The sequence below is a fragment of the Anolis sagrei genome, chromosome 4 (genome assembly GCF_037176765.1).
Source record: "Anolis sagrei isolate rAnoSag1 chromosome 4, rAnoSag1.mat, whole genome shotgun sequence".
Lineage (NCBI taxonomy): Eukaryota > Metazoa > Chordata > Lepidosauria > Squamata > Dactyloidae > Anolis > Anolis sagrei.
The window spans coordinates 196644583-196663421 of NC_090024.1; the positions used below are offsets into that span (position 1 = coordinate 196644583).

General features: G+C 39.9%; 1 long non-coding RNA gene across 4 annotated transcripts in view; it reads right to left on the reverse strand.

Annotated features, from left to right (window-relative positions):
* Positions 1–18839, reverse strand: part of LOC132773592 (uncharacterized) — a 62083-nt gene that overhangs the window by 15512 nt on the left and 27732 nt on the right. For 2 of the 4 annotated variants that reach the window (XR_009631324.2, XR_009631322.2), the window contains exons 2-4: positions 17221–17427; positions 16706–16763; positions 9480–9615 (exon numbers count right to left, since the gene is read on the reverse strand). This is a non-coding gene — a long non-coding RNA (uncharacterized lncRNA). Of the gene's footprint in view, positions 1–9479; positions 9616–14063; positions 14187–16705; positions 16764–17220; positions 17428–18443; positions 18629–18839 lie in introns of those variants that run through there. The other 2 variants (XR_009631325.2, XR_009631323.2) reach the window with 2 other exon arrangements.

The window sequence follows — 18839 nt, forward strand, 5'->3', positions numbered from 1 at the left end:
GTTGCCGCATATGGTGGGGGGAGCTCAAAAATGGCAATGGCTGCATCCCTGCCGTATGCAGCGACTGTATGAAAGCATTAAGGGCGACGCTGTACAAGTACGGTAGAAGAAAATCCATTCATCAGGATTTGTGGACTTAATGCGGTCCCGATGGTGAGGTGAAGGTGCGCCTGACTGGGAAGGTGTAAGTGAAGGGCGTAGCAAGCTGCAGGTGTCCAGGGTGCCATATTGAAATCAAATCTGATGCTTTTAAAAATTTTATTTGGTGTGCATTGGAAGAGGGGTAGTCTTATATGGCGAATATATCCCAAACCCTATATTTTAACTGGAAAATTCGGGGGTCGTCTTATATGCCCAGTCGTCTTATATGCCGGAATATACGGTATTACCCTCACTTTCCCATTCCCAAGCAACTTCTAAAATCTGCTCCAAAATTCCAACCCGCACATTAAATTATGGAAATAAGTATTATTGGAATCATTTATTCATAGAGCAGATTAAAAAAAATATTCATATACTTCTAAGCAATATAACTTGAGAATTTAAATACTAAACAAAACAGGAGAGAAAGCCCCTAAAATGTACAGAAGCAAATTGGAACAAATGGAGCAATATTCAAAATCATCATAAAATGCACAGTAAAAATAAAATGCACAACTTATCCTTCCACCATCATATGAAAGCTTCCTATAGTGTTTATTTCATCAACCAATTATGGGTAATTCATAATTGAAAACCATGCCTCTCATGATGCATAGCTCCTAATCTGAAAACTTTTTATAAACTTCATGCCCTTATGTTTTCAAATAAATACCACTAAAGTTCAAATCACCTAAAGCTGCAAAAAAGGGGCTCAGGAAATGATTCAAATTTCCAGTTGGCATTTGAACTTTAATCAAGCTTCTCTTACTCCCGTTTTGCAATTTTGCATTTGCTAAAAGTCTATTCCAGCAAATCCAAGGCTACTGCTGAGTCAGTTTGCTAAATGCAATCCCAGAGGTGCAATAGATGGTGGAAGCCTGTTTACTGCAGGGAAGCTAAATAGAGGAACATAATAGCCTAGTCAGATTTTGACCTTTGGAAAGGACATCTCCAAAAATGAACAATGCAATAAGAGCCTATTTCTCATTTTACTTACTCGTACCTGTCTGAATTATACCAATCTGACATTAATTCAGGGTGCAAGATAAGGAGCAGTAGGCAACAGAAAAGCTGGGGAATGAGACGGACAAAAAAATTAGGATAGCTCAAATGTGAAGGCAGGTAGCTTGTACTATTTCAGTGCACAAGGTGAGGAAGACATGGGGTACCAACACTTGGGACCACTGTGGGACACTTGAACCAAGGCCAGGAGTGAAGTGCCACCATTAAGATTTATAACTGTCATATGAAACCTGAAAAGAGTAGCATGAGATCTGGAAAAAAAGAAAACTCCCAAATGGCTAACAGTGAGCCCCCAAAACTGTATATAACCTGGAAACTCCTTAGATATGATGTATGTTAAGGCCAGATGGGATGCTAGCTCTAGCAAGAATAATCATGACTTCTGGAGCTAATGTGTGAATTTTGCTATTTGCTTCGACACTGAAAAATATTCTGTATATTTTCCTCCTTGGCTACAGGGTTGCCATAACACCTGGTTAGTTGTGATTTACCAAATTCTGAGCCCAGTTGACAGCCTGTTCTCATGGCTTCCCTCCTTATCTGATCATCATGATATATTATGTCATGTTTACTTAAGTTTGCTATTTTTATAATTTTATTGAGTCTGTTTTACCTATTGCTTGATTTGTTATTTGTTGTTTTCGGCACTGAATATGGGTTATTCTACTTAATATTCTGGCTTATATGGCTGTGTGGAAGGGCCCTTAGATTCAAATAAGCACAGGAATAACAAACTTTAACAGTTATAGTAAGGTAACAGACACAATATACTTTTCTTGCCACTCTGAAGTCAAATAGTATAAAGAATGTGTTGAGAATATCAATTATACCTGGATTTTCCATCAGTTTGGTTTTTACACAAGTATTTTGCAAACCACAGTATTCCAAAAATAATTTTAATGTTCATTAAGTATCTGTGGGATGTAAAAACATTGGCAGACCAAGTACCAAGTATTTTAAAGAGTCTCAGGCGATAACAAAGATGCCACAAGGAAGTAATAAAGCACTTTAAGTTGTGTGGCAATATTTTGTCATATAACATTGGAATAATACATGCACCATCTTTCATATTTTTGTGGGTTCAGTTCAAAATGAATGTTTTCCCCTGTTTGTGTATCTCCTTATTTTATGAAGGACAGGAAAACACAAAAGAAAGGTCATTCTGAATCCCTCCTCCCTCCTAGGGCAGATTGACATTGACCACTTATCCCAGAGCAGATCTGGAATGGCAAGTACCAGATTGCTCTTGAGATGATTTAGACAAAGCCTCTTCAACCTGTGGTCCTCTAGATGTTTTGGACTTTGGCTCCCAAAATTCCTGATCACTGAACAAGCTGGCTAGGGCTTATGAGAGTTGGAGGCTCAAACACCCAGAGGACCACAGGTTGAAGAAGTCTGGTTAAGACCATGACCTCTCCCAGCCACTGTGGAGGAAAGAGGCAGTCCTGGCCATCCAGTAGTGCTGAAATTGGTTGGGTGTTGCCAGATGGTCACACTTACCATCCCCTCCTATTTTCCTTGTTGTGGCAGCTAGTGGCTGTATCATGGGTTGTTCTGGGTACTCACCATTTGAAATTATATCACCCAGGGCCCCATAGTAAAATGGGAGGGGAGAAATCAACCCCACCTTTTCCTCATCCCTTCAACAATCACCTTGTTGCTCTCACCAGCATTGCTCCAAGCAATGAGCAAACAGCACAAGTCATATTGTGCCTCCTGGCCAGCATGTCCAGGGATTCCCCTGGTCATGGACTGGGGATGGGGAATGAGTACCAGACCATGTCACTGGGCTGCTTAACCTGGGGAACACAAAATAGCCATGTAAAGAGTTGTGGCTGGTTCCATCTCAGAACTGGCCCAATTGCTTAATGGGCCCAAAGTTGAAGTTTTCTTCGGATTCTGGAAGTGAATTCGGAGCAGCTCACAACTTTAGTTAAACACTGTTAAAGACTGTGTTAAGTAGCTTTGGCCTGTGTTAACCCAATCAGCTTCACGTGTTGTTTAGCTGCCATGGAGCTTATTCACTGCCTGTTTGTGCTAAGTGGTCAGTGTAGATATACCCCAATATGAGAGTTCTGTGTTTTTCTTGTGCATTTGAAGCATGTTATTGCTTTAAATGAATAATCCTACCTAACCATTGCACACAGATGTTAGAAAACCATATTTTAACCCCAAATCTGTTAGTCTAGATCAGGAATGTCAAACTCATTTTTATCAAAGACCACATCAGCCTTATGGTTGCCTTCAAAGAGCCATTAAATCCATGGATGGAGAAACTGTGGATACAGAGCACAAGATTTAATTTATTTACAGAGTTATTGGTGCTCTTTCCTTTGTACCCAGTTTGGGTCCCCAGGTGTTATTGAATGACAACTCCTATCACTTTTGATTATCCACCATGCTACCCAACAGCACTTATGGCTTTAACATCATATACATAAACCTTGCATCTAAATTAAAACCTCATTATCTTGAATAAACAGAACAAACTGTAGCCTTCCAGATGTTACTGTATCACTGTAACATAACTCCTGTCAACTATAGTCATGTCTAATGATGAGGAATATAGGACTTGTAGTCCAATGTAAAATGATACATGTGCTCTACATCATTAAAGGCACAAGCAAGAACTTTTAAAGGAGAAGCAGAGTGCCTCACACTCTTGTTTTTATTGCCCAATTATAGTACCATATGTTTCTCCCTGTTGAATTTCATTTTGTTAGTTTTAGCCCAGATCTCTAACCTGCTAAGGTCATCTCGGATTCTGATCTGTAATAGCTATCTGACCCAATTTGGTGTCATCTTCACATTTGATAAGCATGCCTTCTATTTCATTGTTCAAAATCAGTGACTGGACATTGTTTATTTGGTTAAAGGCACAAACAGAGACTTCTGGTTTTCAGAAGGTGGCAAGAGTGGGAAAGTGCAGCACTAATAAATAAAACACTAAATAAACAGATTGCCAGATATGAAGAAAAACTTTTTTGAGGAGATAACATAGAAAACCTAGCCATAACTGTACCAGGGCTAGAGAAAATAAGCTACTAAGATATAAGTAGGACTAAACTCAATGGGATTTTTCTTCTGATCTGGAATGTGAAAATGTATCTGTCTTATGTTCTCCCACCTTCAGTTTTTTAAATGTCAAGTTCCTTCTGCTCAGAATATGAATGAATTTAAAAACGTTGAAGAAATGAAAATTTCTTTCACTTGCACTAAACAAGTTTAACAGAGGGAGTGAATCCAAATTGTGGGGAGGCCCATGCCCTATAACACTGGTTCTCTACCTGTGGGTCCCTAGATGTTTTGGCCTTCAATTCCCAAAACTCCTAACAGCTGATAAACTGGCTGGGATTTCTGGGAGTTGTAGACCAAATCACCTGGGGACCCACAGGTTGAGAACCACTACTCTAAAAAAGAGATGAGGAGCCTCTCAGGAAAAAGTGACGACAACTCTAATTTAGCAGTAACATGATAAAATACAAAGAGATTCAAAAGCATTCAGAGTTTGGTCATGGATGGATGAATCTATGAGTTTTCGTTTCTCCTGCATTTATTTTCATAAAATCATAAGTTCTTTCCAGCCTGGATATTAACAGCATTAGTGCATTTTGGTCGATTTGGTAATAAGTTTTTACAAAATTTTTACTTCGGAGCACACATGCAGATTTGCACTGACCACGAGGTTCTTAATTTGAATTTTGAGATCAGTGACATGAATCATTCTAAAGCACAATTATCTTTAACAAGCAAAGAAAGAGGTTAACTAAGATATTCAACTTTGGAAACTTGGCACTGCTATTAATGTTCCTAATAATTTATTCTCTTGCTGTTGCTGCCTCCTCCTCTTCCAGGGATATTGGTGCCTCATTATAATCATAGCTATAGTTACACCTAGTAACATCACATTTTTACTCTCTCTATTTTAAGAGCTATCTCTTATTTACAAAATACCTTGGAACAGAAAAAATGTTTCGGAGCAAAGATGTGACATAGCAAGCTCAAACGACAGATACCATTCACAAGTCAAGCATGGGCTAGAAGCACCCACATTCTAAAATAGAAACAAGGTAATAGGCCCAGTGAATAATTCATAAAACAGCATAATTAAACTGAGGTGAGGGAGGAGGAAGAAAGGAAAAGAGGTTGTGAAATTGTCACAAAGGACATTTAAACTTTCCACAGCAACCAATAAAATCATTTTCCTCTGCCACTTTTAAATATTAATTGATTAAACAAGTAGCATCCACAAATGGTCCAAACTACAACTAGTATCAGTCTTCAGTAGGTCTTCGTTATCCCACATACTGCTTCATTGCTTACAAATTGTGCAAAATTATTCTCAATCGGATCAATAGGTAAAACAATAAAAAGCAAATGGAAATTCTAAGGCATTGCTGGAGGAAAAAGAGAACAGTCTTTCAGTCTTCAAATGATTTGATTATAGAATTTGTGGATGGAGGCAGATGGAAACAAAGAAACAAAAATGGCAACAGATGGCAAACATACTTGTAAATATCTATATACTAGGCCTGTTTGATCAAGAAAAAATTTGTTTCTAAAATCGATTTGTAATTGGGGTGTTTTTTTGTTTCGATATTTAAAATATTTACAAAACTTTCCAAAAAAATGTTTTGTTATTTACGAAATTTCGTAAATATTTACAAAACATTTTAGAAACAAATTTTTTCTTGATCAAACAGGCCTAGATAGATATATATATACACAAACAAGCCCCCCTGGCCTAGTTTCCCGGGGACCCCTCAAGCTCTGAGGAGGCCTGCCTGCCATAGTTGTGGGCGAAACGTCAGGAGAGAATGCTGCTGGGGGCGTTTCCTGGCAGCCCGGAAAACGCACAGCAACCCGTTGATATATGATTGGCGTGACTAAAGCCATAACACGTATACTCTAATATATAAGCTCACATGGTAATCATAATAATGAATATTGAAGGCAGCCGGCGCCGCGAAGCCTGCCTGTGAGGCAAAGGGGGCAAAGGGGGGCCAGGGCGGCGAGGGAAGGAAGGCCCCCCAAAGGCAGGCAGGCAGGCGGGCAGGTGGGGCCCCCACCCAAACACCTGCAGCGCCCTTCCTCACCTCCACCTCCACCTCCACCTTCTCTTCCTTCTCCTTCTCCTTCTTCCTGAAACGTGGACAGGGTCTGGCTGCGGGGTCTCCGAGCTCGGCAGCAAGGGCGCGCTGACGTCACTGCGCTGGCCTGGCCCGCGGAAGAGGAGGGGGAGGGGGAGGAGGGGGAGGGGGAGGGCGCAGCAGCCGGAGCCGATCGGATGGCGCGCGCGCTCCTGCGCCCTCCTCCTCCTCCTGGCACAGGGAGGAGGAGGAGGAGGAGGAGGGCGCAGGAGCGCGCGCGCCATCCAATCGGCTCTGGCTGCTGCGCCCTCCCCCTCCTCCCCCTCCCCCTCCTCTTCCGCGGGCCAGGCCAGCGCAGTGACGTCAGCGCGCCCTTGCTGCCGAGCTCGGAGACCCCGCAGCCAGACCCTGTCCACGTTTCAGGAAGAAGGAGAAGGAGAAGGAAGAGAAGGTGGAGGTGAGGAAGGGCGCTGCAGGTGTTTGGGTGGGGGCCCCACCTGCCCGCCTGCCCGCCTGCCTTTGGAGGAGGAGGGCGCAGGAGCGCGCGCGCCATCCGATCGGCTCCGGCTGCTGCGCCCTCCTCCTCCTCCTCCTGACACTTCCTGCAACACAGCTGGGAGGAGGAGGGCGCAGCAGCCGGAGCCGATTGGATGGCGCGCGCGCTCCTGCGCCCTCCTCCCAGCTGTGTTGCTCGCGCCGCCCCTTCGCCCCGCCCGCCCCATTTACTGCTGGGGTGCTTGGGAGCACCGGATTGGCTCCCAGGCACCAGCAGCACAGCAGCCTCCATCCCATTAACGAGACGAGCTGAAGCTCGTAAAAAAAATGGGGCTGCTGTTTTGATATTTTTAAACCCTTCCGGGTTTGAAAATATGTTTTGAAATCACGTCGGATATGGTAAAAATAACGATTAAATTACGAAATAACGAATTAACGAACTAAAACCGACAGGCCTACTATATACATAGGAAAAAGAAACAATTGTCTAAAATAACGTATGTGTGCCTTCAAGCTATCTGTTATGTTGACTTATGGCAAGCTGCCTTTTGACTTATGGCAAGGAATACTCAGAAGCGGTTTTGCCAGTGCCTTTCCCTGAAATATTTTCAATAGAACCTGTTATTCACTGGTGGTCTCCCATCTAAGTATTAACCAGGGCTGATCCAATTTAGATCAGACAGTGCCTGGTATCTCTTAGTATCTGGATCCTCTGTGGGTACCAAAATTCATTTATATACAATGAAATAATAAAGTGGTGTCTCATATATAAAATGGCAAAAATCAAAGTTTGCCGTTTCAATTTTTTGGTGGGTAGGAATATTTCCAAACCACTTATAGTGGAATCCACAGATACAGAATTGGTAGCTATGGAGGGGCAACTGTAAAGAAACACTAAAACAGGGAGAAAACATAGCATCTCATTGTGAATCCTAGGATCAATAAACATATGCCTGTCTCATTCCAACATTTTATTCATGAGGAATAATTTTCTGGTTACCTCAAACCATGCTACTAACTCTCCAAACTAACATAAGAATTAAAGTCTCTAATAACAAACAATACACATTACCAAAAATCAAGGGAGCTGGGAACGAAATGACAACAACCTTTACCATTGGCTTGTAAAAATATATATTAGGTGGGTCAATAAATCCTATACATCTTGTACACAGCACATGCAGTATAGAATGAAGCTTTCAAGATTCCCCTTCCTGCAGGAGAGGTTGGTGCAAATGCCTAAGAAAGAAAACTTGTAGGTTCTGCTGGGACAGAGCAGAAAGCTTATTTTTTGCTCATCCTCAATCTAACCAAAGCTATTATGGTCAAGACTGGAACAGTCTGCACTTAATAAGGACAGCCAAAGCTTTTGAGCAAGTAATCAATACTAGGGGATGGAGAAAGAACGGAATGTCTCCTGCTTCTTTCTGCCCCATTCTCATTACCTCCCAATTTGTCCCACATCTTTTAAAAAGACATGTGAGACCATTACAACATAAAAGCTGCAGTTCTGTGCACTCTTTTTCACTGGGAATAAGCTCCACTGAGTACATATTTTTTATTTCTGAGTAAATATGCACAGGATGGTAATGTAAATCCTGTATTTGAAGCCTAAAGAAGTTAGGATAAATAGAAATTCAGTTCAAAGTTTTATTAAGGCAGAAGCACAGTCACATGGAATATAAAACTGGAAAGATCTTTGATCCATGCAATGTTTGTGCTACTGGTTTTCCAAGCATTGAATGGTGGATCCGGAGTTTGAACTATCAATAGGCCTTATAATCTTAAGACTAGTTTCTTCCACTGTTCTATTCACTTCTCTGGAGCTTAAGTCAATAAAAACACTTTGGAACTCAAATTTGTTTTCTTCCATTGACAGAAGTAAATGATAAAAGTTCAGCTTGATCTAAAGATTAATCACTTAGAAACGGAGACTCTCGGAAACTATTCCAATGAAGCTAAATTAAGATGCTGACCAACTTCAAAATACAGCTACTTCTACATCATGTGTGTGTATGTGCCTTCAATTCGCCAGTTGACTTATGGCGACCCCATGGATTTCATACGGTTGTCTTAGGAAAGGAATATGCAGAAATGATTTTGCCAGTTTTTTTCCTCTGAAATATAACTTAGAGCACTTGTATTCACTGGCAGTCTCTCATCTGAGTACTAACCAGGGCTGATCTTCCTTAGCTTCCAAGATCAGAAAGAATCTGTTGTCTTTAAAATATACTCTACTGTAGTTAGAAAAAAAGCATTTACAGTCCAAAGCAGCATACATTGTACAATGAATTCCATTAAAGATGTGACCAGGATATAGTTGGAAGGGAAGACATGTAGCACAGCTTAACAGACAATTAATCTAACAATTAATAGTTATCAACAGATGATTTATGGTTGTTATGTATGAATTCCAACTGATGACCATCACATGATTTTCCCAGTCAGATTTATTCAGAGGATATCGCTTTTGCCTGCTAAAGTGTGAACTTTTACGGGATTATCAAGGCTGAGAAGAGTTCTGAACCCCAGTCTCCCAGAGCCTTAGCGCAACACTCAAACCACTACATAATAGTGACTCATAGATTATGCTCATGCATGTGTTCTTTCTTTCTTGGCTGGACTAATTTCTCTACTGATTTTGTTCAGTATTAGTAAGAATCTGTAGCCGATTCTTAAAAAACAGTATAAATTTCATAAAAAGCAAGTGTATGCCCATCTGTGCCTTACCCCATCAGTTTGTGATGGCGCCATTGAGTGGCAAATGTCATTTTACATCAGTATAGATAGGGTTCCAACTATCAAAAGTAATTCTCTTCAAATACTGTGTCCCATTAGGACAGATTATCCATTAGGCAAGACACTGCTGGGAGAGGAAAGCAAAACTAGGTTAGTATTTGTTCAGTAAACTGTATGTGATATAAATTTATGCTACTTATACATGAAAAACACAGGCATAGAGTTTTATCTCCTAGCTTAAAACTGTTGTCGCAACTTGTCTTGAATGCAGCAAGGTATCCTGAATTGGTTTGACAGGCAGCAGCTATATGAATTGAAAAATGACTGGTTAAGTAAATCCCATATGTAGAGAGTTAAATAAATATGAAGAATGGTTAAGTAAACTTTAAAAGCAAGAAATATTTGGGAAAGATTAATTGGGAAAATATATAATGGATTAATAGGCAAGGAAATTGGGTTGAAGTTGTTAGAAAAGATATGGGAAGGAGATCTAGGGCCTCTGATGGATCTTGACTGGAAAAGGGTTCTAAAGTGGAGACTGGTAAAGAATCTGTCAATAAGATTAAAAGAAAATGTGTATAAAGTCTTATAGAGATGGCATACCATACCGGTTAAATTACACCAGATGGACAGCAAGCAAAGTAACCTCTCCTGGAGTTGACGCATGCACAAAGGGACATATTTTCACTTATGGTGGGAATGCCCCCAGCTGAAGGGTTTTTGGAACAGTATACGGAAATAGGTAACATTAAACATGGCCTCAGATGCTAGGCTAGCATTACTAATGGATACCACAAAGCTGAACTTGGAAAGGGAAAAAAAGTAGGCCTGGGTAACAACGGAAAAATTTGTTTCTAAAATCGATTCGTTTTTTGGGGGTTTTTGCGTTTCGATATTTAAAAGAATTCCGAAATTTTTCTTTTAAAAAGTTTGATATTTACGAAATTTCGTAAATGTTAAAAAAATTACGACACATTAACAAAACAAATACGAAAAAATAACGAATCAATTCGTTAATGGCGGACGCGACCGCGCAATACGCTAAAAAACCTCCAAATGGGACAGGGGGAATTTCTGAAGCTTCCCTCTCCCTCTGTTGTTGACTGTTGGTGTGATATTATAATTTTTTTCACTAATTAAACAAAAAACAACTATAAAACTTGCCTCAGACATGCGGAAATAATAACAAAATGACCTCAAACCGATAACGAAACGAATACATAACAAATCCGAAGCATTTACGAAACGAATTTAAAAATTCGTATCGTTTTTAAGTTGCTCCAGAATGGTTCGTTATCGCTTCGTTATTAAAAAAAATTACGAATTTTTAACAAATTACGAATTAACGAAACGAAACCGCCCAGCCCTAAAAAAAAGCACCAGTGATTATTTTACTCACAGTGGCGAGACTTATCACTGCAAGGAATTGGAAGTATCCAATCTCATGCTGGAAATATGGTATGGGGAGGTATGGAATGTAGCCTTAAATGATAAACTATAAATGGAAATGAGGGTGTTCAGGGAGGAATTAATAGATCAGAATTTGATTCATATTGGTTGGTTTTTATTAAATATATTTTAGAGAGTGATAAGGGAAAACAATACAACTTTGTTGATCAGGAATTTTGGATATGACATTTGTTTACTGGTTGACTCTTAAATTTTAGCAAAGGAAATGATACTTATTCAGGCCCTGGTGGTGAGGTTATGTGTTTGTAAAATGTTCATTGTTATGTGTTTTGTTTACACTGTAAGCTGTTAATGTGTGTGCATGTGTGTGTTTGGGTGTCCTGAATGCCCAAGTCATGATTTTCCAAAATCCTCCTCTCTCTTTCACCAAAAGGCGAAATTCTACTGAAATAAAAGAAAGTTACCATCAGCAACTGTCAACAGTCTTCTTAAACAGTTTCTGGGAAAGAATTATCCAGCCACTTCTAACTACACATGGGGATAGGATTGGACATGTAGCACTTCTCTATTTTCTTTACTTTACTTACTTTACTTAAATATGGGAGCCTGGAATTCCTCTTTTATTATGGAGTGTGGCTAGTTTACATAGTATTCGTAAAAGGATTCTGTGCAGAAACCCATCGACACATTTCTTTTAAACAAGAGAAAGATTTACTGTGCACTTTGCAATATATTTTTGTTTCTTATAGGAGCCACAGGAAACCATGGTAAGAATGGGATAAAAGAGAAAAGGAAAAATGAAGGAGTAAAATTGATGCTCAGAAAGGAAAATGCATGGTGGGGAAGAGTTCAAAAGGATGCAAGGCACAAGATGAAAAACAACAACAGAAACAACATTCCAATCCTTATACTACATGAGTAGGTTTCAGTCAAGGAGAAATAACATATTTTCTATTTCTTATGTTTCAAAAATCTTTCCCCATCCCTCATTTTTTAGTCAGAATTTTCCAAAATTCACAAACATTTTCATATTTAGAACAGAAAGAACTGAAGTGCAATAAACCACTTTAAAGCAAAGAAGCCAAAATTGACAGATTTTGTCTATCTAACACAGTGGGTCCCAACCTTTTTTTGACCTGGGACCATTTGACCAGGGACCATTTTGACCAGAGACCACTTTGACCAGGAATCAGTCTCCAACATTAGTACCAAAGGGGTTACGAATTGGTTTTTGGCCAACTTTAGATTCAGTTTAGTTTTTTGGGGTGCTGAGTCAGAAAATTGCATTGGTTAGACTACACTGGCTCTAGTTTATTAATCCTCGGCACTAAAAGAGGGTTTTGTGAGACCAGTTGCTCTTGTTGCAACAGTGTAGTAATGGTGAGGCCGTGGACCATATTTTAGATCTTGCCGACCACTGGTGGGAACCACTGATCTAATGCTTTGACATTTTCATTTCAAAAGTCTAAATTTCAATCTAAAAGTATTCAAAAATACAAAATTTGTGCTGAATTAGTGTTGCCACTTCTTTCTGATTTATTGAAGTTGGTCAGAGGAGATGAGTGAGAATTTCAGTTCATTTCATTTCAGTTCTCCATATCTGAAGAATTTACCAAATTTCACAAATCACTTTTTTAGAACAGAAAGAACTTGGAGGTTCTAAGAATTCAAGTACAGGAGAAAGCAAAACTTTTTTTTATTTTTCCAGCCCCCAGTATCTCAAAATGAAAGTTTCAGATAGCAGGTAATCTGCTATCCAATTGTCTGCTCTCTATCTTCCTATCCCTGGGGCCCTCTGTTCTTTGGAAACCAGGACAGCACTGCTATTCTTCTAATCAGAGTTACTTGGGAGTCCTATCTGTGCATCCTGTGAGGCACCGTGTGCTATGATGTTGTCTTATTTTTGCTGCAGGTCCCTACTTTCCTTATGATAACAATGCCAAAAATAGTTTGCTTGGAGAATATTCTAACTGTGCCATGTTCTAGAACAAAGAACTTGCTGACATGAAAGCTCACATATCATTAAATCTCTTTTTTTAAAAAAAACCCAGCAGAGCTGGTTCCCTCTTTCTTGCTAGCCAGTTTCCTCATACAAAGACCAGTAAATCTACCCTGAGTTCCAGTTTCATGTCATGGTTAAAACGATAGTCCTAATTAGTGGTTGATTATGGTTTCCGCTAATAAGCAGGGCCAGTTTCAATTTTTGCAGTCCACCATTATTTGTCAATTCACCTGCCCTTCTACTTTGAGCAAATCTTCATCTAGTGGAGTTGCCTATCCTACTCTTTGTTCTCGTCTCCTTTTGTATACTTTGGGAGAGGGTATGAACAAGCAATAACAGTAAGAAAGAGTGGTGAGGGTTCTTTCGATCAAGTTCGGTCAAGTTCAGGATTTTGAAGCATGTGGGAGACAGGGAACCTTTCTATAATGCTGACTGCAAGGAAGTAGAAGATACCTCAAATGTTACGTGGTACAGAAATCAGATCTCCCTCTAACTGCCGCATTGAAACTCTCACTGCATCCAATAGAGGTATAAAGGCAGTGGCAAGAGAAGCTTCCTCTTTGCACAGGTTCATTGAGCATCAAGAAGATGGGCGATGGCATGGGCAGGAATGATACAGCTCAGGCAGAAGAGCTGCCATTGCTATGTTCTGCTGCAGCACATATGTTTATCCTAGTGCATTATCCACAATATAAATTCAAAATAGGTGCACTGAATTTTTGAAACAAGCCAATTGTAACTAATGAAAAACAAGGAATAATTTGCTAGGATACGAAAGAGTATTTAGGTATGAACAGGGGCTCGAGCACGTTCTCTATGGGGTTTCTTCCATGCTATATCAAAAGCCATTTGCCATGTGGAATATAAAAATCTACTTTTCATAAAACACGAAGTCAAAATCCCCTGGGACACACAGAACCAGTTCTTTAGAAATGTTGGCCTTCAACCCAATAATTATATAAGAAGTCTAGTTCATTTATTTTCTAACAAACTGAACATTTAAAAATGCAAGCCTGCAAAGTCCCTGAAACTGTCTTATACTGTCATTACAAATAAAAAGCAGCCTAGACCCAAGGCTATGATCTGCAAATAGCAAAAGTATTCCTAAGATGCCACCCTCCTTTTGCTGAATAGTTAGCATGCAGAAGAGAGTATCACGATACCTGCCCCGAGCTCAGATATACTTCAAGACATGGAAAAATAGAGTAGATGAGAGGGGCCCGGTCTCCTCCTATGGCCATGGGTGTCTGGACCAAGGCCTGAACCGCATATGCAATGGAAATGCCCTAGACAGAATGATGCAATAGACCTCATCATTAGGCCATCTATAAAACACATATTATAAATTGAACGAAATGCAATGATTTTTTGCTACTTCAGACTAGAGCTGTGACTAAATACCAGGAATGGTTAATCCAGCTCCCTGAACAAATAAGAAAGGCACCAAGAACTCAAGTAATACTATTCCAAACATATGCACAGTCCAAGTCAACACCAAACACTATACTTCACATGTTTCTCCTTCAGTTCAGCAGATCTGACATTAGCTAGAATCAAATGTGAGGCCAACGGTGGCTGATAGGAGTTCCCCAAACACAGATACTCAAGAAAGATGGTGTGACGCATTTAGATTAGAGATTTTCATCTGCTTCTGCTCTGCAGAGTCAGCTTTTAACAAGCAGCACCAGAGACTACAAACGCAGCTTTGCCACCAAGTGCCATCAAAGGACTGGTGTAGAGACAAGAGATTTGGTCATTTTGCAAAGCAATGAAAAATAGTAGCAGTAGTAAGTAGAAAGGACAAGAAATCTATTAGATATAGGGGTCTTTCTGCTTCTTTGGCAGCGACATTACGGGTGGGGAAACAAAAGAAAATCAAAGGATAGAGGGATAACTCTAGACTTATTGTCAGTTCTCTGATAATAAGGGCTCCATCCTTACAGAGAGGAGAAAAATCAATAAATATGATAATAGCAATCATGAAGAAAACACATTTTGCACCTTCAGATTCGTAACATCTATGTAAGAACACAGATATAAGTATAAATCGACCCATAACTACTGTTTGAAAAGTCAAAGACTTTCCACTTGGGAGTAAAAAGTTCAGCCATTTCTGAATCTAACTTTGGGACTTCTGTTTAGTTTTCTGAAGGGATTGGTCATTCCCATCATCACATACTTTTTTACTGTTTGGAACAAAATGACAGTCCCCAAATCCTTAAACATTACTGTTCATTCACACTATCAATTTCTTTTAATGTTGGAGACTCCATCTAGAGTAAAACGATGATCTTTCTCAGCTTAGTATCTATTTAATATATGGCAAAGTGAACATGCAAAGTTGCACAAGAAAGTACAAGGAACTGCACACTATAGATAAACAATATGATTGAGGTTAATCTGATTAATTTGGGCTCAGGCAACTATTGCATTTTTGTAGGGCAGACTGAATTCTAACCAAAATATAACATGCGTATGAATTTATATTTGGGGTTTAGACTACAGCAGAAGAGAGAGTTCATCTCAAAATTAAGGGATTTCTCCTAATCGTATGTCTGAATCACAAGTAAACATAATCTAGAATACGCTAGAGGTAGATGGTGATGCAGCAAAATGGCTACTGAAGCAACTACGTGGCATCATTCCTATTCTGGCAAGCAACTCTGTAAGAAGAAGCAGTAGTTCTAAGAAAGATTTCTTCATGAAATTGAGGTAATCTATTTTTTTATTTTTAAATATTGATCCTGCAAAGAAACGATTCTCCATTGCCATCCAGAAAAGCACCAGTGATATGCAGTCCCTCTAAATAAGCATTGAATGTTCATGCCCATCCATCAATAATAGCCATAACAGATTCTCTTTTCATATTCCTCACCGAGGGACAGGAGAGAAATATCATAGATAAAGGCCACACCCAAACAACCAAATGACTACCAGATACCAGTTTAAAATCACTCAGAGAGACTGCGTCATAGTTTTTTTTTACTGTGGGGCTCAAGATGTGGGATCATGTTTTATAAGCATACTTTTTTTGACAGTCTATTAGAAAAGAAAGGCAGGAAGAGAGATCTCAGGACTATTCTCCTTGCAGCATCAGAAAAAGCTGACACAAAGCCCTATACTGTTGGTTTTATCTTAAATACAACATGGAAATTAACAGCAGCAGTACTGCAAGCTCTGAATCTACTCTGCCAAGAACAAAATGGCCAGGGGTGCCATTACCTCCAGCTATATTCTTCTGCTATTAGCTGGGGTGGAAAAAAAACATACACAGACACTATGATCATGATTAATGTATTTTAATATGGGGGCTTTTGATTTCAGTTTCTTCCTCTCTCAATATCCCTCTGTTTTTGTTCCTGTCTTCCACCTTCTCAAGGAAATAACAAAGTCAAACTCGGTTGCGTCACAACTGAAAACTAGGGAAGGAAAAAAGCAACATTAGGAATCATGCCCATCTGTTCCTTTAGACACCAACAAAATCATAAACAAAAGTTGTTCCTGACTCATAGTCCTGTCTACTGTGAGGCTCAGTGTACTTCACCCAAATTGTGGAGTGCTAATGCAATGGAATGGTCCCAGGGCTACTAGGGAGAATTCTGGCCTCAGAAAAACAGCAATATGAAAAATATCCTACAGTTCTCAACTTCCCTCTGGTGCAGATCATATCATGCCCACTTTATGGAAAACACAGGCAAGCAAAAATCAACAAATTAGCTCAAGGTCATGAATCCAAGCCAAAAAAAACCTGGAGCCACACAAATTCTGTACATTTCAAACACATATATTAGCCAAGCTCATTTACCTCTGATGCCATTGTATTAATGACTCCAGCTGCACAGGACGGACAACCATTGCTTTCCCTATGAAACAAAAGAAAAGTAATGCCTTATAGTCTCTATATCGCAAATATTCAGATAGCCATTGTATGAGCAGCTATTGCTTGCGGTAGCATATGTTAACAAGAACTAATCCAGTTCTAAAACAACGACAATGAAAAACAAACACATTCAGGCTTGGCAAGAAACACAGAAACCAGGAATAAATCTCCAAAGCTTTCTCTTAGATATTCAGAACATTACTGATTCTGTAGAATTAAGTAAGGCAAAGTAATGTTCCATCTGTATTCCTCATTTACAAATCCAGACAACCCCACCAACGCACCCCTCACCCCCAATATAATAAGGTACGCCATAACAGAACTCCAGGTGTTAAGAAGGAGATATGCAACCCCTAGTGGCCATCCCTATAACACACAAAAATGTTTAATTAGATGGCGTCGGTAAAAATGAATTTTAACCCAGACCACTGATGACCTACCCAGCTGCGTTGTATTTTCCTTGTTCCTGCTGGAAATAATCACGATCTCAGCCAACATCCATTGCTTCCCCAGAACAGTCACTGTACTTGTGTCTCCAGTACGTCTTTCTCTATGGATCTAGCACTGCAGGACAGATGCAAGACTGCCCTGGAGAAGAGAGCTCTGCAGGACAAGGGCTCACTGGGAAGCGGGGGGAGATATTGCACCTAGAATGAGAGAATTTCACATTAAACAAAATAATTGGCTAAGGAGAACATAAAAGAAACATGGAGGCAAGTATGAAACAACAGAATGGGCAGGGTCTATCTGCCACGTCTCCTTCTTTCTCCATTCCATATAACGTCTGTCACTAGAAATGGCTTCCTGGTATTACTCCTTCCCCGTTTTAGCTAGTGAATAAGAACAACAGACTATGCGCAATCGCTTTTCTTGGGGCTTTCAAAGCCTGCTGGCAAGTACACATCTTATAACAACACTTGAGAAGACAGAATACTCAAAAAGAAATCAAGATGGAGAATCAAAATGCATCTGATTCGGTACCAAAGCCAGCAAACTGCTGTCGAACGACTGGCTCTGCACTTGACTCTCTCGGTGCCAGTGAGTCACCCACATGAATCCTTATACCATCATAAAACCTTCCACTTGCTGGAGCATTTTATGAGAAAGCACCACAAGAAATAAATCCTTCCATGGTTTGAAATAATGCAAGTTATTCCCAATTTCAATGTAGGCTCCAAAGAGAAGAGAATATAGATCTTAAGTTTACAGAACACAATCACCTATTTTCTTTTTGGTTGAAATTGGCTTAGGGACAACTCAGAAAGAAAAGGTGAGGACACAGTTCATTGAACGGTTAAAGCAAACACCATGCCCCCTTTAGCTGTTCACCCTAAATGCCTAGTGCCCGCTACTTTCTTCCCAACTGATCTGATTCTATTCTTCTGGACTGCCCAGATATCTTTCCCCAGCCATCTTAGAAATCTCAGTTGCCTCATTTTAAAAAACCAAAAAGAGAGAAATCAACCCACCTATTTCTTACCACTAAGTTCTGTTGCCATTCAATCCAGTAACAACCCTGGCTTTGCATTTAAACTGATGTAAACTAGGACACATTTCAGGGTATAGCTCTGCTTGGATTTTTACAGAAACACCAGTGAGAGGGACTCTCCCTGCCCCAAAGAGTTTGCAACAGAAATAAATGGCTTGAGTTTTTTCCACTCACAGACAGAGGTAGACACCGCAAAAGTCTCTTTTTGTTTTCTCCTCTGAAGCCTATAATAATGTCACGTCATCGTGGCTGGTCTCACAGCAGCCGGAAATACGCCTGTCACTGATGCAACCCAAGTCACAGAATATTTGTTTTTCCTTCTGCGTCACTTGCACCAGTAATAAAACTAATCCACAATAGTCAAGTTCCTGCTTCTTTTTTTGGTTGTGTTTTTTTAAAAATAGCTAGCTCTAAGAGCACAGACACGTTCCAAAACAAGGGAGGAAAAGGAGGGGAGGTGGAGAGAAAGAGGAGGTGGTGGAGGGAGGGGAAAAAAAGCAAACAGACAATATTTTAAGTCACAAAGTGTTCTGAACCCCTTTTAAAGCAAGAGGAATGGAACATTTAGAT